This window comes from Lytechinus pictus, chromosome 3 (genome assembly GCF_037042905.1).
Source record: "Lytechinus pictus isolate F3 Inbred chromosome 3, Lp3.0, whole genome shotgun sequence".
Taxonomy (NCBI): Eukaryota; Metazoa; Echinodermata; class Echinoidea; order Temnopleuroida; family Toxopneustidae; genus Lytechinus; species Lytechinus pictus.
Genome location: NC_087247.1, coordinates 30260572 through 30279118, shown reverse-complemented (window position 1 = coordinate 30279118; position 18547 = coordinate 30260572). Strand labels below are relative to the sequence as shown.

General features: G+C 34.2%; 14 non-coding genes across 14 annotated transcripts; all 14 read right to left on the bottom strand.

Moving 5' to 3' along the window:
• Positions 1-406: 406 nt before the first annotated feature.
• On the bottom strand, positions 407-477 carry TRNAG-GCC (transfer RNA glycine (anticodon GCC)). The gene has a single exon. It is a non-coding gene; the product is annotated as a tRNA-Gly (tRNA).
• An 821-nt stretch (positions 478-1298) lies between these two features.
• On the bottom strand, positions 1299-1370 carry TRNAG-GCC (transfer RNA glycine (anticodon GCC)). The gene has a single exon. It is a non-coding gene; the product is annotated as a tRNA-Gly (tRNA).
• Positions 1371-2173: 803 nt separating this feature from the next.
• On the bottom strand, positions 2174-2244 carry TRNAG-GCC (transfer RNA glycine (anticodon GCC)). Its single transcript has one exon. It is a non-coding gene; the product is annotated as a tRNA-Gly (tRNA).
• A 1701-nt stretch (positions 2245-3945) lies between these two features.
• Positions 3946-4016, bottom strand: TRNAG-GCC (transfer RNA glycine (anticodon GCC)). Its single transcript has one exon. It is a non-coding gene; the product is annotated as a tRNA-Gly (tRNA).
• A 653-nt stretch (positions 4017-4669) lies between these two features.
• On the bottom strand, positions 4670-4740 carry TRNAG-GCC (transfer RNA glycine (anticodon GCC)). Its single transcript has one exon. It is a non-coding gene; the product is annotated as a tRNA-Gly (tRNA).
• An 822-nt stretch (positions 4741-5562) lies between these two features.
• Positions 5563-5633, bottom strand: TRNAG-GCC (transfer RNA glycine (anticodon GCC)). Its single transcript has one exon. It is a non-coding gene; the product is annotated as a tRNA-Gly (tRNA).
• Positions 5634-6283: 650 nt separating this feature from the next.
• Positions 6284-6354, bottom strand: TRNAG-GCC (transfer RNA glycine (anticodon GCC)). The gene has a single exon. It is a non-coding gene; the product is annotated as a tRNA-Gly (tRNA).
• An 864-nt stretch (positions 6355-7218) lies between these two features.
• TRNAG-GCC (transfer RNA glycine (anticodon GCC)) lies at positions 7219-7289 on the bottom strand. The gene has a single exon. It is a non-coding gene; the product is annotated as a tRNA-Gly (tRNA).
• Positions 7290-8120: 831 nt separating this feature from the next.
• Positions 8121-8191, bottom strand: TRNAG-GCC (transfer RNA glycine (anticodon GCC)). The gene has a single exon. It is a non-coding gene; the product is annotated as a tRNA-Gly (tRNA).
• Positions 8192-9055: 864 nt separating this feature from the next.
• Positions 9056-9126, bottom strand: TRNAG-GCC (transfer RNA glycine (anticodon GCC)). Its single transcript has one exon. It is a non-coding gene; the product is annotated as a tRNA-Gly (tRNA).
• Positions 9127-9957: 831 nt separating this feature from the next.
• On the bottom strand, positions 9958-10028 carry TRNAG-GCC (transfer RNA glycine (anticodon GCC)). The gene has a single exon. It is a non-coding gene; the product is annotated as a tRNA-Gly (tRNA).
• A 653-nt stretch (positions 10029-10681) lies between these two features.
• On the bottom strand, positions 10682-10752 carry TRNAG-GCC (transfer RNA glycine (anticodon GCC)). Its single transcript has one exon. It is a non-coding gene; the product is annotated as a tRNA-Gly (tRNA).
• An 819-nt stretch (positions 10753-11571) lies between these two features.
• On the bottom strand, positions 11572-11642 carry TRNAG-GCC (transfer RNA glycine (anticodon GCC)). The gene has a single exon. It is a non-coding gene; the product is annotated as a tRNA-Gly (tRNA).
• Positions 11643-12293: 651 nt separating this feature from the next.
• On the bottom strand, positions 12294-12364 carry TRNAG-GCC (transfer RNA glycine (anticodon GCC)). The gene has a single exon. It is a non-coding gene; the product is annotated as a tRNA-Gly (tRNA).
• Positions 12365-18547: the final 6183 nt, after the last annotated feature.

Genomic DNA, 18547 nt, shown 5'->3' with positions numbered 1-18547 from the left:
TTAAACCTATTATTATTGTGTCGGGTGCATGTAGCAAGGAGATATGTTTTACCCACAAGCAAAAATATATACAGGATTTCATAAAATAAATTAAAAAAAATCTAAGAAGGAACATGATATAGGCAAATGGCATGATATTTTTTGTGTTAATTCCCTTCCTTGGTTAAAACAAGGAACTCCTTGGTTAAAATTCATGTTTTGATAAATATTCAATATGTACTACAAATACTTGCAATGGCCGGGAATCGAACCCGGGTTTAACAAAAATGTCATGTGATTAAATAAGGAAGATTTGCCTATGACATAAGATGCTCTGTCTCTGTCATTGAGCTTATTGGAAGAAATTTTCCCTTGAGGTCTTAATCTTGGCGACTTTAGACTTACAAAAAGTATTACAGGAAAAAATTGCACTGGCCGGGAATCGAACCCAGGCCACCCGCGTGGCAGGCGAGAATTCTACCACTGAACCACCAGTGCTTCCGGCATACATATCTCATGCATGGAACGTAGGTTGCATGTTCAAAGGACATTTTGGTATTCAAAACTTCTTTTATTTTGTACAAATAAAAAAAAAGACTCGTGGTTAGTATGTAAAATAACAACTCATTCGCTCCTAAGTCCAAGACCACCGCCACTGGTGTTGCTTGAAAGGGAGTGGGGTGGTTGGAGGCCCCCAATATGCACATCCTGGCTGGTATGCAAGTGAGGACACTATGACGTCATCCACTCACTATTTCTTTTGTATTTTATTATATGAAATATGAAATATTCTCATTTTCTCCTCATTGTCAAGTGATACAACGATTAATTCCTCCATGAACATGTGGAATTAGCACTGTTTAATACTATATGGTTCAGTCAAGTTTGTCCTTATTGTCAAATCTAAAAAAAATGAAATATTGTATAATTCAAACAATACAAAACACAAGAAATAGTGAGTGATGGACATCATCGACTGACTCACCTAGTTGTGCATATCACTGTTTTGTGAAAAATAAGCGAAACTTAAAAATGTCATAACTTTCTTATTTTACATCCGATTTTGATAAAATTTTCAGCACTATGCTAGTTTGATTTTTCTCTATTTATTTCAAGTCAGCATTTTCCTGGGGTGGACTTGACCTTTAACAGACATACACGCAAATCAAGATGAGAATTTCTACAATAAAATGAGGAAGATGGAGAGTGGTAAATAACATGGTATGAGAGATTGACAGAGGAAATTTACACTTTAGTTCTTAATCTCCGCGGTTTCAGTGCTCTTCTTTGGACGTCACAAAGAGATTACTAAAAAAAATTGCACTGGCCGGGAATCGAAACCCGGGCCACCCGCGTGGCAGGCGAGAATTCTACCACTGAACCACCAGTGCTAGCACGACTTGGGTATGGAACGTTAAGTCCACATCACTCTATTGGAATTTGTATTATTAAAACATGATTTTTGTCATACTTACAATATACAAAATAACATCGCGGATGTTTCTAGATCCACCCCCACTTGCGCAGCTTGGAAGGGAGTGTGGTGGTTAAAAAAAAAAACCAAGTTTTTGTAGAAAATTTAGAATTAATTTTTAGCATGATGATTATCAATAATTTCTGTTAACGGGATGGTCCAGGCTGAAAATATTGATATCTAAAAAATAGAGTAAAATTCACAGATCAAAATGCTGAAAATGGTTGCGGCAATAAATAAGTAATGCACTTAATCAGTTGTCAATCAATTTTGTTTTAGTCCTTGGTAGAAAATTTTTTAATAAACCTAATTTCTTATAATATAATACAAAAGAACAAGTGGGGATATGACATCATTAGCCCACATAATGAATAATCATAAAGACGTGCCTAGAAATGTTTCAACGGAATAATGCAAGTGTTATTTGTTATCCGATTTCAATGAAATTTTTAGCATATTGCTTTGTAAATTTTACTCTATTTATTGAGATATAGATATCTCCAGCCTGGACCATCCCTTTAAACCTACTGTATTGTGTCTGGTGCATGTAGCAAGGAGATATGTTTTACACACATGCAAAAAAATATAGAATTTCATGAAATAAATAAGAAAAATCTTAGTGGGAACATGACATAGGCCAATGGCATGATATTTTTTGTGTTAATTCTCTCCCTGGTGAAAATTTGGATAAATATTCATGATATGTACTAACAAAATAATTGCACTGGCCGGGAATCGAACCCGGGCCACCCGCGTGGCAGGCGAGAATTCTACCACTGAACCACCAGTGCTTCCGGCATGCTTATCTCATGGAACGTAGGTCGCATGTTCAAAGGACATTTTGGTATTCAAAACTTCTTTTATTTTGTACAAATAAAAAAAAGACTAGTGGTTAGTATGTAAAATAACAACTCATTCGCTCCTAAGTCCAAGACCACCGCCGCTGGTGTAGTATTGCTTGAAAGGGAGTGGGTAGTTGGAGGCCCCCAATTTTGTACAAAAAATCACGTTTTTGTAAAATTGTATATTCATTTTTTGGCATGATAATTTTCAATGATTTATTTTTATCCACCTCTATATTGTGTCGGATGTTGACTCATATCTATTAAACTGTTTTTATTATATCTGGCGTATATATATAGGGCTACGGTGGAGGGGGTTAGCTGCTCGATCCCCATCCCAAAAGAAAAAAAATCAAACAATCTTTAGCAAATTGGCTATACAATCTCCTAATATTTATATAAAAGTTAGGTCCTACCTTAATTCTTGCTCGCCAGAAGATAGAATGGGGTCCAGCTGCTCAGATAAATTGCACAAATCCGTGAATAGAAACATTTACACTTGACAATTTCAAACAGAGTAGAAAAAAGGGAAAGATGTCACAAAATGTCTCGCGAAGTAATGAGCTCACTAAATACTGCAGAGAATATAGGCTTTGAAGGAGTGGAAGTGACGGTAAGAAGTAAGAATTGGAAAATGTAGAGAAATAGGGATAAATTGATCCTCCACAAGATTTGAGTCGATCCTCACTAGCAGCTGGATGAGATGGTCAGCATGAGTGGTCAGGACGAAGGCAGAGAGTAGAGTGATGATGTGGTAGAGAAAACAAGTTGTTTTTACCAACATCAGAAAAGATGAGACAAAGAAATAAGCGCCAAAAAGGGGGCAAAACACAGTTGAGAAGAACAAATAAGAGAGAAGCAGACTGTGAGAAAAGCAAACATGCAAGCATCTCTGTATGATGTTGTATACCTGCAAGTTCATTGCAATAAACGAGGAACAATGAAAGGATGTTTGCTCCAAGTCTAGGAACAAAAGAAAGGTTGTTTCTCAATATAAGAATGTGTTTGCCAAGTAGATTTGGACAGAAAATGAGTTGGCTTGCTCTGTGAATGTACAGTATTGTAGTACATACACATGGCGTGAACAAGTGAGAATATATGAAATTGGAAATAAAAGAAAGAATTTATATACATATACAGAATGTTGAAATATAAATGAAAATATATACAAGGAAAGAATATATAGATGTAGATATATAAAAAGATATAGTCAAGTCACTACAAATCAAAAACTAAACCTTCTGCTATGTGAAACAAAATCACTGTATTTTATTGCATTTCATACCCCATGAATTTTATTTAATGAAAAATGATTTCTTGATAATCAAGAATGTAATATTTGATATCAGGAAATAGGATTACGTGAAAAAAAGCTTGCTAATTTTGTATTTTATAATATGAAAGGATTCTTATTCAAATTTTGACCTCCAAGAATTTGATATTAGGAATATGATTTACTTTGAAATATGATAAATAATTGATGAACTTATAATGAGACATATTTAACAGACAAACACGCAAATAAAGATGAGAATTTCTACAATAAAACGAGGAAGATGGAGAGTGGGAAATGACATGGTATAAGAGATTGACAGATTCGTGGTTTCAGTGCACTTCTTTGGACGTCACAAAGGGATTACTAAAAATAATTGCACTGGCCGGGAATCGAACCCGGGCCACCCGCGTGGCAGGCGAGAATTCTACCACTGAACCACCAGTGCTTGCACGACTTGAGTGTGGAACGTTAAGTCCAGATCACTCTATTGGGATTTTTAATATTATAAAAATGATTTGTATCATTATTTACAATATACAAAATAACATCTCAGATGTTTCTAAATCCAAGTCCGCCCCCACTTGCGCAGCTTGGAAGGGAGTGTGGTGGTTGGAGACCCGCAATTAAAAAAATCAAGTTTTTGTAGAAAATTGACAATTAATATTTAGCATGATAATTATCAATGATTTCTGTTAAACCTATTATTATTGTGTCGGGTGCATGTAGCAAGGAGATATGTTTTACCCACAAGCAAAAATATATACAGGATTTCATAAAATAAATTAAAAAAAATCTAAGAAGGAACATGATATAGGCAAATGGCATGATATTTTTTGTGTTAATTCCCTTCCTTGGTTAAAACAAGGAACTCCTTGGTTAAAATTCCTGTTTTGATAAATATTCAATATGTACTACAAATACTTGCAATGGCCGGGAATCGAACCCGGGTTTAACAAAAATGTCATGTGATTAAATAAGGAAGATTTGCCTATGACATAAGATGCTCTGTCTCTGTCATTGAGCTTATTGGAAGAAATTTTCCCTTGAGGTCTTAATCTTGGCGCCTTTAGACTTACAAAAAGTATTACAGGAAAAAATTGCACTGGCCGGGAATCGAACCCAGGCCACCCGCGTGGCAGGCGAGAATTCTACCACTGAACCACCAGTGCTTCCGGCATACATATCTCATGCATGGAACGTAGGTTGCATGTTCAAAGGACATTTTGGTATTCAAAACTTCTTTTATTTTGTACAAATAAAAAAAAAGACTCGTGGTTAGTATGTAAAATAACAACTCATTCGCTCCTAAGTCCAAGACCACCGCCACTGGTGTTGCTTGAAAGGGAGTGGGGTGGTTGGAGGCCCCCAATATGCACATCCTGGCTGGTATGCAAGTGAGGACACTATATGACGTCATCCACTCACTATTTCTTTTGTATTTTATTATATGAAATATGAAATATTCTCATTTTCTCCTCATTGTCAAGTGATACAACGATTAATTCCTCCATGAACATGTGGAATTAGCACTGTTTAATACTATATGGTTCAGTCAAGTTTGTCCTTATTGTCAAATCTAAAAAAAATGAAATATTGTATAATTCAAACAATACAAAACACAAGAAATAGTGAGTGATGGACATCATCGACTGACTCACCTAGTTGTGCATATCACTGTTTTGTGAAAAATAAGCGAAACTTAAAAATGTCATAACTTTCTTATTTTACATCCGATTTTGATAAAATTTTCAGCACTATGCTAGTTTGATTTTTCTCTATTTATTTCAAGTCAGCATTTTCCTGGGGTGGACTTGACCTTTAACAGACATACACGCAAATCAAGATGAGAATTTCTACAATAAAATGAGGAAGATGGAGAGTGGTAAATAACATGGTATGAGAGATTGACAGAGGAAATTTACACTTTAGTTCTTAATCTCCGCGGTTTCAGTGCTCTTCTTTGGACGTCACAAAGAGATTACTAAAAAAATTGCACTGGCCGGGAATCGAACCCGGGCCACCCGCGTGGCAGGCGAGAATTCTACCACTGAACCACCAGTGCTTGCACGACTTGAGTGTGGAACGTTAAGTCCAAATCACTCTAGTGGAATTTGTAATATTATAAAAATGATTTGTATCATTATTTACAATATACAAAGTAACATCGCAGATGTTTCTAATTCCAAGTCCGCCCCCACTTGCGCAGCTTGGAAGGAAGTGTGGTGGTTGGAGACCCCCAATTAAAAAAAAATCAAGCTTTTGTAGAAAATTGAGAATTAATATTTAGCATGATAATTATCGATGATTTCTGTCAAACCTATTATTATTGTGCCGGGTGCATGCAGCAAGGAGATATGTTTTACCCACATGCAAAAATATATACAGGATTTCATGAAATAAATAAGAAAAATCTAAGAAGGAACATGATATAGGCAAATGGCATAATATTTTTTGTGTTAATTCCCTTCCTTGGTTAAAACAAGGAACTCCTTGGTTAAAATTCCTGTTTTGATTAATATTCAATATGTACTAAAAAAAACTTGCACTGGCTGGGAATCGAACCCGGGTTTAACAGAAATGTCATGTGATTAAATAAGGAAGATTTGCCTATGGCATGAGATGCTCTGTCATTGAGCTTATTGGAAGAAATTTCCCCTTGAGGTCTTAATCTTGGCGCTTTTAGACTTACAATAAGTGTTACAGGAAAAAAATTGCACTGGCCGGGAATCGAACCCGGGCCACCCGCGTGGCAGGCGAGAATTCTACCACTGAACCACCAGTGCTTGCACGACTTGAGTGTGGAACGTTAAGTCCAGATCACTCTATTGGAATTTGTAATATTATAAAAATTATTTTGTATCATTATTTACAATATACAAAATAACATCGCAGATGTTTCTAGATCCAAGTCCACCCCCACTTGAGCAGCTTGGAAGGAAGTGTGGTGGTTGGAGACCCCCAATTTAAAAAAAATCAAGTTTTTGTAGAAAATTGAGAATTAATTTTTAGCATGATGATTATTAATAATTTCTGTTAACGGGATGGTCCATGCTGAAAATATTTATATCTAAAAATAGAGTAAAATTCTCAGATCAAAATGCTGAAAACGTTTCATTTTTCATTCATGTGTTAAGGTGTGTCTCCATTATGATGAAAAAAGTTGCGGCAATAAATAACTAATGCAAATCAGTTTGTCAATCCATTTATTTAAGTTTTTGGTAGAAAATTTTTGAATGAACCTAATTATTTTCTTATAATAAAATACAAAAGAACAAGTGGGGATATGACATCATCAGCCCACCTAATGAATATTCATAAAGACATGCCTAGAATTTTTTCACCGGAATAATGCAAGTCTTCAAGATTTCAATGAAATTTTCAGCATTTTGGTTAGTGAATTTTATTCTATTTATTGATATAAATATCTCCAGCCTGGAGCATCACTTTCAACCTACTATATTGTGTCTGGTGCATGTAGCAAGGAGATATGTTTTACACACATGCAAAAAAATATAGAATTTCATGAAATAAATAAGAAAAATCTTAGTGGGAACATGACATAGGCCAATGGCATGATATTTTTTGTGTTAATTCTCTCCCTGGTGAAAATTTGGATAAATATTCATGATATGTACTAACAAAATAATTGCACTGGCCGGGAATCGAACCCGGGCCACCCGCGTGGCAGGCGAGAATTCTACCACTGAACCACCAGTGCTTCCGGCATGCTTATCTCATGGAACGTAGGTCGCATGTTCAAAGGACATTTTGGTATTCAAAACTTCTTTTATTTTGTACAAATAAAAAAAAGACTAGTGGTTAGTATGTAAAATAACAACTCATTCGCTCCTAAGTCCAAGACCACCGCCGCTGGTGTAGTATTGCTTGAAAGGGAGTGGGTAGTTGGAGGCCCCCAATTTTGTACAAAAAATCACGTTTTTGTACAATTGTATATTCATTTTTTGGCATGATAATTTTCAATGATTTATTTTTATCCACCTCTATTGTGTCGGATGTTGACTCATATCTATTAAACTGTTTTTATTATATCTGGCGTATATATATAGGGCTACGGTGGAGGGGGTTAGCTGCTCGATCACCATCCCAAAAGAAAAAAAATCAAACAATCAAAAACTAAACCTTCTGCTATGTGAAACAAAATCACTGTATTTTATTGCATTTCATACCCCATGAATTTTATTTAATGAAAAATGATTTCTTGATAATCAAGAATGTGATATTTGATATCAGGAAATAGGATTACGTGAAAAAAAGCTTGCTAATTTTGTATTTTATAATATGAAAGGATTCTTATTCAAATTTTGACCTCCAAGAATTTGATATTAGGAATATGATTTACTTTGAAATATGATAAATAATTGAACTTATAATGAGACATATTTAACGGACAAACACGCAAATAAAGATGAGAATTTCTACAATAAAACGAGGAAGATGGAGAGTGGGAAATGACATGGTATAAGAGATTGACAGATTCGTGGTTTCAGTGCACTTCTTTGGACGTCACAAAGGGATTACTAAAAATAATTGCACTGGCCGGGAATCGAACCCGGGCCACCCGCGTGGCAGGCGAGAATTCTACCACTGAACCACCAGTGCTTGCACGACTTGAGTGTGGAACGTTAAATCCAGATCACTCTATTGGAATTTGTAATATTATAAAAATTATTTTGTATCATTATTTACAATATACAAAATAACATCGCAGATGTTTCTAGATCCAAGTCCACCCCCACTTGAGCAGCTTGGAAGGAAGTGTGGTGGTTGGAGACCCCCAATTTAAAAAAAATCAAGTTTTTGTAGAAAATTGAGAATTAATTTTTAGCATGATGATTATTAATAATTTCTGTTAACGGGATGGTCCATGCTGAAAATATTTATATCTAAAAATAGAGTAAAATTCTCAGATCAAAATGCTGAAAACGTTTCATTTTTCATTCATGTGTTAAGGTGTGTCTCCATTATGATGAAAAAAGTTGCGGCAATAAATAACTAATGCAAATCAGTTTGTCAATCCATTTATTTAAGTTTTTGGTAGAAAATTTTTGAATGAACCTAATTATTTTCTTATAATAAAATACAAAAGAACAAGTGGGGATATGACATCATCAGCCCACCTAATGAATATTCATAAAGACATGCCTAGAATTTTTTCACCGGAATAATGCAAGTCTTCAAGATTTCAATGAAATTTTCAGCATTTTGGTTAGTGAATTTTATTCTATTTATTGATATAAATATCTCCAGCCTGGAGCATCACTTTCAACCTACTATATTGTGTCTGGTGCATGTAGCAAGGAGATATGTTTTACACACATGCAAAAAAATATAGAATTTCATGAAATAAATAAGAAAAATCTTAGTGGGAACATGACATAGGCCAATGGCATGATATTTTTTGTGTTAATTCTCTCCCTGGTGAAAATTTGGATAAATATTCATGATATGTACTAACAAAATAATTGCACTGGCCGGGAATCGAACCCGGGCCACCCGCGTGGCAGGCGAGAATTCTACCACTGAACCACCAGTGCTTCCGGCATGCTTATCTCATGGAACGTAGGTCGCATGTTCAAAGGACATTTTGGTATTCAAAACTTCTTTTATTTTGTACAAATAAAAAAAAGACTAGTGGTTAGTATGTAAAATAACAACTCATTCGCTCCTAAGTCCAAGACCACCGCCGCTGGTGTAGTATTGCTTGAAAGGGAGTGGGTAGTTGGAGGCCCCCAATTTTGTACAAAAAATCACGTTTTTGTACAATTGTATATTCATTTTTTGGCATGATAATTTTCAATGATTTATTTTTATCCACCTCTATTGTGTCGGATGTTGACTCATATCTATTAAACTGTTTTTATTATATCTGGCGTATATATATAGGGCTACGGTGGAGGGGGTTAGCTGCTCGATCACCATCCCAAAAGAAAAAAAATCAAACAATCAAAAACTAAACCTTCTGCTATGTGAAACAAAATCACTGTATTTTATTGCATTTCATACCCCATGAATTTTATTTAATGAAAAATGATTTCTTGATAATCAAGAATGTGATATTTGATATCAGGAAATAGGATTACGTGAAAAAAAGCTTGCTAATTTTGTATTTTATAATATGAAAGGATTCTTATTCAAATTCTGACCTCCAAGAATTTGATATTAGGAATATGATTTACTTTGAAATATGATAAATAATTGAACTTATAATGAGACATATTTAACAGACAAACACGCAAATAAAGATGAGAATTTCTACAATAAAACGAGGAAGATGGAGAGTGGGAAATGACATGGTATAAGAGATTGACAGATTCGTGGTTTCAGTGCACTTCTTTGGACGTCACAAAGGGATTACTAAAAATAATTGCACTGGCCGGGAATCGAACCCGGGCCACCCGCGTGGCAGGCGAGAATTCTACCACTGAACCACCAGTGCTTGCACGACTTGAGTGTGGAACGTTAAGTCCAGATCACTCTATTGGGATTTTTAATATTATAAAAATGATTTGTATCATTATTTACAATATACAAAATAACATCTCAGATGTTTCTAAATCCAAGTCCGCCCCCACTTGCGCAGCTTGGAAGGGAGTGTGGTGGTTGGAGACCCGCAATTAAAAAAATCAAGTTTTTGTAGAAAATTGACAATTAATATTTAGCATGATAATTATCAATGATTTCTGTTAAACCTATTATTATTGTGTCGGGTGCATGTAGCAAGGAGATATGTTTTACCCACAAGCAAAAATATATACAGGATTTCATAAAATAAATTAAAAAAAATCTAAGAAGGAACATGATATAGGCAAATGGCATGATATTTTTTGTGTTAATTCCCTTCCTTGGTTAAAACAAGGAACTCCTTGGTTAAAATTCCTGTTTTGATAAATATTCAATATGTACTACAAATACTTGCAATGGCCGGGAATCGAACCCGGGTTTAACAAAAATGTCATGTGATTAAATAAGGAAGATTTGCCTATGACATAAGATGCTCTGTCTCTGTCATTGAGCTTATTGGAAGAAATTTTCCCTTGAGGTCTTAATCTTGGCGCCTTTAGACTTACAAAAAGTATTACAGGAAAAAATTGCACTGGCCGGGAATCGAACCCAGGCCACCCGCGTGGCAGGCGAGAATTCTACCACTGAACCACCAGTGCTTCCGGCATACATATCTCATGCATGGAACGTAGGTTGCATGTTCAAAGGACATTTTGGTATTCAAAACTTCTTTTATTTTGTACAAATAAAAAAAAAGACTCGTGGTTAGTATGTAAAATAACAACTCATTCGCTCCTAAGTCCAAGACCACCGCCACTGGTGTTGCTTGAAAGGGAGTGGGGTGGTTGGAGGCCCCCAATATGCACATCCTGGCTGGTATGCAAGTGAGGACACTATGACGTCATCCACTCACTATTTCTTTTGTATTTTATTATATGAAATATGGAATATTCTCATTTTCTCCTCATTGTCAAGTGATACAACGATTAATTCCTCCATGAACATGTGGAATTAGCACTGTTTAATACTATATGGTTCAGTCAAGTTTGTCCTTATTGTCAAATCTAAAAAAATGAAATATTGTATAATTCAAACAATACAAAACACAAGAAATAGTGAGTGATGGACATCATCGACTGACTCACCTAGTTGTGCATATCACTGTTTTGTGAAAAATAAGCGAAACTTAAAAATGTCATAACTTTCTTATTTTACATCCGATTTTGATAAAATTTTCAGCACTATGCTAGTTTGATTTTTCTCTATTTATTTCAAGTCAGCATTTTCCTGGGGTGGACTTGACCTTTAACAGACATACACGCAAATCAAGATGAGAATTTCTACAATAAAATGAGGAAGATGGAGAGTGGTAAATAACATGGTATGAGAGATTGACAGAGGAAATTTACACTTTAGTTCTTAATCTCCGCGGTTTCAGTGCTCTTCTTTGGACGTCACAAAGAGATTACTAAAAAAATTGCACTGGCCGGGAATCGAACCCGGGCCACCCGCGTGGCAGGCGAGAATTCTACCACTGAACCACCAGTGTTTGCACGACTTGAGTGTGGAACGTTAAGTCCAAATCACTCTATTGGAATTTGTAATATCATAAAAATGATTTGTATCATTATTTACAATATACAAAGTAACATCGCAGATGTTTCTAATTCCAAGTCCGCCCCCACTTGCGCAGCTTGGAAGGAAGTGTGGTGGTTGGAGACCCCCAATTAAAAAAAAAATCAAGCTTTTGTAGAAAATTGAGAATCAATATTTAGCATGATAATTATCAATGATTTCTGTCAAACCTATTATTATTGTGCCGGGTGCATGCAGCAAGGAGATATGTTTTACCCACATGCAAAAATATATAAAGGATTTCATGAAATAAATAAGAAAAATCTAAGAAGGAACATGATATAGGCAAATGGCATAATATTTTTTGTGTTAATTCCCTTCCTTGGTTAAAACAAGGAACTCCTTGGTTAAAATTCCTGTTTTGATTAATATTCAATATGTACTAAAAAAAACTTGCACTGGCCGGGAATCGAACCCGGGTTTAACAGAAATGTCATGTGATTAAATAAGGAAGATGTGCCTATGGCATAAGATGCTCTGTCATTGAGCTTATTGGAAGAAATTTCCCCTTGAGGTCTTAATCTTGGCGCTTTTAGACTTACAATAAGTGTTACAGGAAAAAAATTGCACTGGCCGGGAATCGAACCCGGGCCACCCGCGTGGCAGGCGAGAATTCTACCACTGAACCACCAGTGCTTGCACGACTTGAGTGTGGAACGTTAAGTCCAGATCACTCTATTGGAATTTGTAATATTATAAAAATTATTTTGTATCATTATTTACAATATAGTAGAGCGGATTAGCCGAACAATTGTGCAAATTATGACTAAAGCATGAAACTTTCACAAGTATTAGTATATGCCGTAAGATTTATTTTAAAGATGGGAGGTAAATTTATAAATGCCATTTTCGGCTGTTGCCATGGCAACGGATTAATTTCTCCAAAATAACATGCATTCCCATGTAAATGGTAAATAAACATGGTATAGATGACCAAAATAATAATTTCAGGCTCCCAATTGAATACATATATGATATTTAGAAATATTCAAGATCATCAAGATAGTTCCAATTGGTCTGTTGCCATGGCAACGGCTTGTTTTTCCCCAGCAAAGTAAAGAAATTGATAAAAAAACGTTGTAGAATATGATTTATCTTTAATTTCACCTAACTTTACAGTGCTTATCGGAGATATTTTGGTTGCTAAATGTGTAAACTACATCTCAAGCCATTGCCATGGCAACCAAATAACATCTAATTTACAAAAATAACATGGTTGACAAGACAATGGACAGGTAGAAAATACAAGTGGAATTAACTTAATATGTATGCTTAAGTTTTGACCCCTCTCATTTGAACAAAAAATACAGAAAGTGTTCTGCAGGAGTTCTTTATAAAGATAAAAAATCATGTTGCCTTGGTAAAGCTTGAATTAAATTTAAAAAGAAACAATTTTGCAAAGGGCCCGTTGCCATGGCAACAGTTTATTTCCCTCTTGAAAGGTAAAAATATTGATAAAAATGTAGAATACATGTACGATATGATCATCATTCCATTTTCCCAAATTTAAAGGTACTAATCGAGATATGTTTGTGACTAAATTTATAAATATAACGTCTTAAGCCATTGCCATGGCAACCAAATAACATCTAATTTACAAAAATAACATAGTTGACAAGACAATGGACAGGTGGAAAATACAAGTGGAATTGACTTAATCTGTATGCTTAAGATTTGACCCCTCTCATTTGAACAAAAAGTACAGAAAGTGTTCTGCAGGAGTTATTTATAAAGATAAAAAAAATCATGTTGCCTTGGTAAAGCTAGAATTAAATTGAAAAAGAAATAATTTTGCAAAGGGCCCGTTGCCATGGCAACAGCTTATTTCCCTCTTGAAAGGTAAAAATGTAGAATACATGTACGATATGATCATCATTCCATTTTCCCAAATTTAAAGGTACTAATCGAGATATGTTTGTGACTAAATTTATAAATATAACATCTTAAGCCATTGTCATGGCAACCAGATAATATCTAATTTGAAAAAAACCAACAACATAGATGATAAGCTTATGAACAGGTGAACAATATAATAAAAATTAACGTGTACATACGCGTAACGTTTGACCTACTCAAATAATTTAGGGGAAAATGATACAGTCAGTGTTCTTCATGAACTAATTAGAATGATAAACATTGATGTTGCCTTGGTAATACTTGAATTAAACAATAAATATCAATGTTCCAAATGGCCTGTTGCCATAGCAACGGATCATTTAGTACCAGTTTTGATTAAAAAAGGGACTGTAGAATTTGATTTTTCTTGCATTTCCCCTAATCTTAGTGTGCTAAACATCGATATGTTTGATGCAAAATGTATAAATAACATCTGAAGCTATTGCCATGGCAACCAGATAATATCTAATACAAAAAAAAATAATTGGGATGACAAGATTATGGACAGGTGTAAAATACAATTACAAATAACTCAATATGCGAAAGGTTTGGCCAGTCATTTAATTTTTGAACAAAAATTTCAGTAAGAGTTCTGTATGAGTTCATTAGAATAATAAAATGATGTTGCCTTGGTAATACTTGAATTTAATGATAAATATTAGTGTTTCAAATGTACCGTTGCCATGGCAACAGCTCAATTCCCCCCAGAAAAATATCATCTTTGAAAAACACAAAATTGTAAAATCTGATTTTTATTTCATTTGCCCCAATTTTAGGGAGCTAAGCATATATATGCTTGCTGTTAATAAATAAATAACATCTTCAGCCATTGCCACGACAACCACTTAAGATATAATTTTTAAAACAAAATAACACAGTTGAAATGATTATGGACAGGTGGAATGTAAAGTAAAGATTTACTTAATCTACATAAGGTTTGACCAGTCATTAAGTTTTGAACAAAAAATACAGTGTTCCGCATGAGTTCATTAGCATGATAAAAACTGACAGTTGCATTGGTAATGCTTGAATTTAATATTAATGTTTGCAAATGTGTGTTCTGTTCCCATGACAACGGGTCATTTTATTCCCCCTAAAATACCATCTTTGATTAAAAAATGCCTTGTAGAATCTTATTTTTCATTCAATTCTTCTAAGTTTAGGGTGCCAAACATACACGTACATCTCTGTTGTTAAAAGTATAAATAACATCTTAAGGCATTACCATGGCAATAAAATAACATTTAATTTTCCAAAAAATAACATGGCTGACAAGATAATGGACAGGTGGAAAATACAATAAAATTAACTTAATATGTGTAAGGTTTGACCTACTCTTTTAATTTTTAAAATCACATTAAGTGTTATGCATGATTTCATCACGATATGTTGATTTGGTAATGCTTGAACATAATGATAAATATCAATGTTGCCAATGGTCCCTTAAAAGTACCAATTTTTATGAAAATAATATGTTTATTTTTATTTCCTTTTCCCTTATTTGAGGGTGCTGAACATAAATATGCTAAATGATAAGCACCAATTTATTTCATTATACATGGCATCGAAATAAGAACTACAAAAATCATATCAGACTTTTTTTGGCTCAAATAAATTCCCGAAACTCTAATTTCGACGCTGGTCAATTTCGTTCAAAGTATTCGCAGGCTGCCATTTTGAAGAAAGCGTCTTGGTGTGATTTGTGCTTTAAGGCCGTTCATCATATCAATATATTAGGGGATTATAGGCGTTGATAAATCAAAATCTTAAGTCTATTTGAGGAGTTGACATGGTTTTGAGCTCCGATTCAAAGTAAATACAGTAAATCAACTTTTACATGGAAATCATTAAAGTTTTGCTTTGTCTGACTGTTTTAGCATAATACTTAGCTTGAAATTTGAAGGCAAAGAATTATCAAGTATCATCTGCTAGGGTATGCATTTTAATTTCTGCATAGAAAATTGTTACTTTTAGTAAATTCCCATCATTTCTTGAAAATTGCCGAAAATTCCAAAAATTCCCACAAAATTCCCGTTTATACCCATGAAAAGATTCCATCAAGAAAATTCCCAGGAATTCTGCAATCCTACTCCACCCCAAAAAAATCATTACCAAGAAAAAAATAAAGAGAAAGTGAAAGAGAGATGGATAAAATATGATTATTTTCCGAATACTATACCCAAAATTTTATTTTTGTACAAAAAAATGAAAAATTTCGAAGGTTTTACTCTTTCGCTGGGCTAGCTGACAACTTTTAAAAATACATTTCACTCGATACATCATATCTGGACCCCTCCAAATTACGCTACTGATTTTGACGAAGAAGATTTTGAAATGCTGTGATAATTTTTAGATTAACATGATTATGAATGGAATCAACATGAAGTATAATCTATTCACTGCTAATTTTACATGACAAGTATAGACTTATTAAAATATTTTAAAAATTTAAATACCCTTTATACTGGTTGAAAGGTTGAAAAGAAAAATTAAGTACTCCAGGGTAACAGGAAAATCCAAGATGGTGCCCTCACTGGCTGCCGTATGCTAAAATCCACAACTCATCCATTACTTCATAAAATGGCTTTAATTTGTTTTTTATTCATTGGTTAATAAGGATCAAATAGCACATAGGGCCAAGTTACAGGGACAGCCAGTGGTCTGGAATGTCCAAAAACATAAGATGGCTTCAAAAAATTGAATCTAAAATGGTTGCTGATACCTTAAGTGGACGTAGCTCATTTCATACTGGCCTTCGGGGAAGTGATTTTGACTGTAAATCATTGGTTTCAAGAGTCTAATAATATTAGGACAAGTTACAACGACAGACAGGTATGTCCGAAAATAATTATAAAATGGCTGCTGATACTCAAAAGTGGAATAGTTCATTTTATATTCACCTGTGAGATTGGATTTTGGTGTCTAAACTATGATTTCAAAGGCCAATAATACATTAAGAAAAACTTACACGGACAGTCGGTGGTCTAGTATGTCCAAAATTCCAAGATGGCTTCCAAAAATGGGGTCTAAAATTGACTGTTGTTACTTAAAAATTGGCATAGTTCATTCTATATCCGCCTGTGAGATGTGATTCTGGTGTCTAAACCATATTTTCAAGAGTAAAATAATAAATTAGGACATAGTTTGTTCAATATCTGTCTGGGGAATATGATTTTGATGTCTAAAACATAATCATAAAACCATGGTTTAATGCATTAGAACAAGTTACGAGGACAGTCAGTGGACTGGTATGTTAAAAAATCCAAGATGGCCTTCAAAATGGGGTCTAAATTGACTGTTGGTACTTCAATATGGACATAATATAGTTCATTAATAATATACATTGGGGATATTATTTTGGTGTCTAAACTAGTATTAAAAGGGTCAAGTAATACTGTACATTTGGTCAAGTTGAAACGACAGTCAGGTGTCATTATTGTGTCAAAAAATTCAAAGATTGCTTAAAAAATGGGGGTTTTAATGTTACTTAAAATTGGACATAGTACATCAAAAATACACCTGGGGATGTTATTTTGGTGTCTACACTAGGGTTTCAAGGATCAAAATATACTTTCGGACTGGTTACAATTGTCCATTTTGCCTGAAAATCCAAGATGGCTTCCTTAAATGGATTCTAAAATGACGACTGTTACTTTGAAGTGGATGTAATATCCACTTGTGAGAAATAATTTTGGTGCCTACATTCAAAATGCAAGCAGGTATGAGTTGGCAACAGGACCCATTTTGATGTAATTTTAGAATCTACCTTGGATTTTGGACAAAATTGATAACTAATCATCCTTGTTACTTGTCCTAATGTAATAGTTGACCCTTCATACCACAGTGTAGACACCAAAAATATTTCTCACAGGTTGATGTTGTATGAACTCAGATAATTTCTGAGTGATAGAAGTCATTTTAGACGCCATTTTGAAAACCCTCTTGGATTTTTTTAGGTAAAAATGGACAATTGGATATCATTGTGACCAGTCTAAAGGTATTTTTTAAACCTTGAAACCAAAGTGTGAACACCAAAATATTTTTACTTGGTGGATTTTAAATGAACTATGTCAATTTTAAAGTAACACATCTATTCTAATCCTAAAATTAAGGAAAATGAAAGACAAATCAGATAATACAGTCCTTTTTTAAATCAAAACTGGTACTGTTCTTGGGTAAATGATCCGTTGCTATGGCAACAGGCCATTTGGAACATTGATATTTATTGTTGAATTCAAGTATTACCAAGGCAACATCAATGTTTATCATTTTAATTAGTTCATGCAGAACACTGACTGTATTATTTCCCCCTAAATTAATTGAGTAGGTCAAACCTTACGCATGTACATTAAGTTAATATTCGTTGTATTTTTCACCTGTTGTTAACCTTATCATCCACTTTTTAAAAAAAAATTAGATGTTATTTGGTTGCCATGGCAATGGCTTAAGATGTTATATTTATAAATTTAGTCACAAACATATCTCGATTAGTACCTTTAAATTTGGAAAAATGGAATGATGATCATACCGTACATGTATTCTACATTTTTATCAATATTTTTACCTTTCTAGAGAGAAATAAGCTGTTGCCGTGGCAACAGGCCCTTTGTACAATTGTTCCTTTTTAAATTTAATTCACGCATAACCAAGGGAACATATTTTTTTATCTTTATAAAGAACTCCTGCAGAACACTTTTTGTATATTTTGTTCAAATGAGGGGGTCAAAACTTAAGCATACAGATTAAAGTCAATTCCAATTGTATTTTCCACCTGTCCATTGTCTTGTCAACCATGTTATTTTTGTAAACTAGATTATATTTGGTTGCCATGGCAATGGCTTGAGATGTAATTTACACATTTAGCAACCAAAATATCTTTGTTAAGCACTGTAAAATTAGGGGAAATTAAAGATAAATCGTATT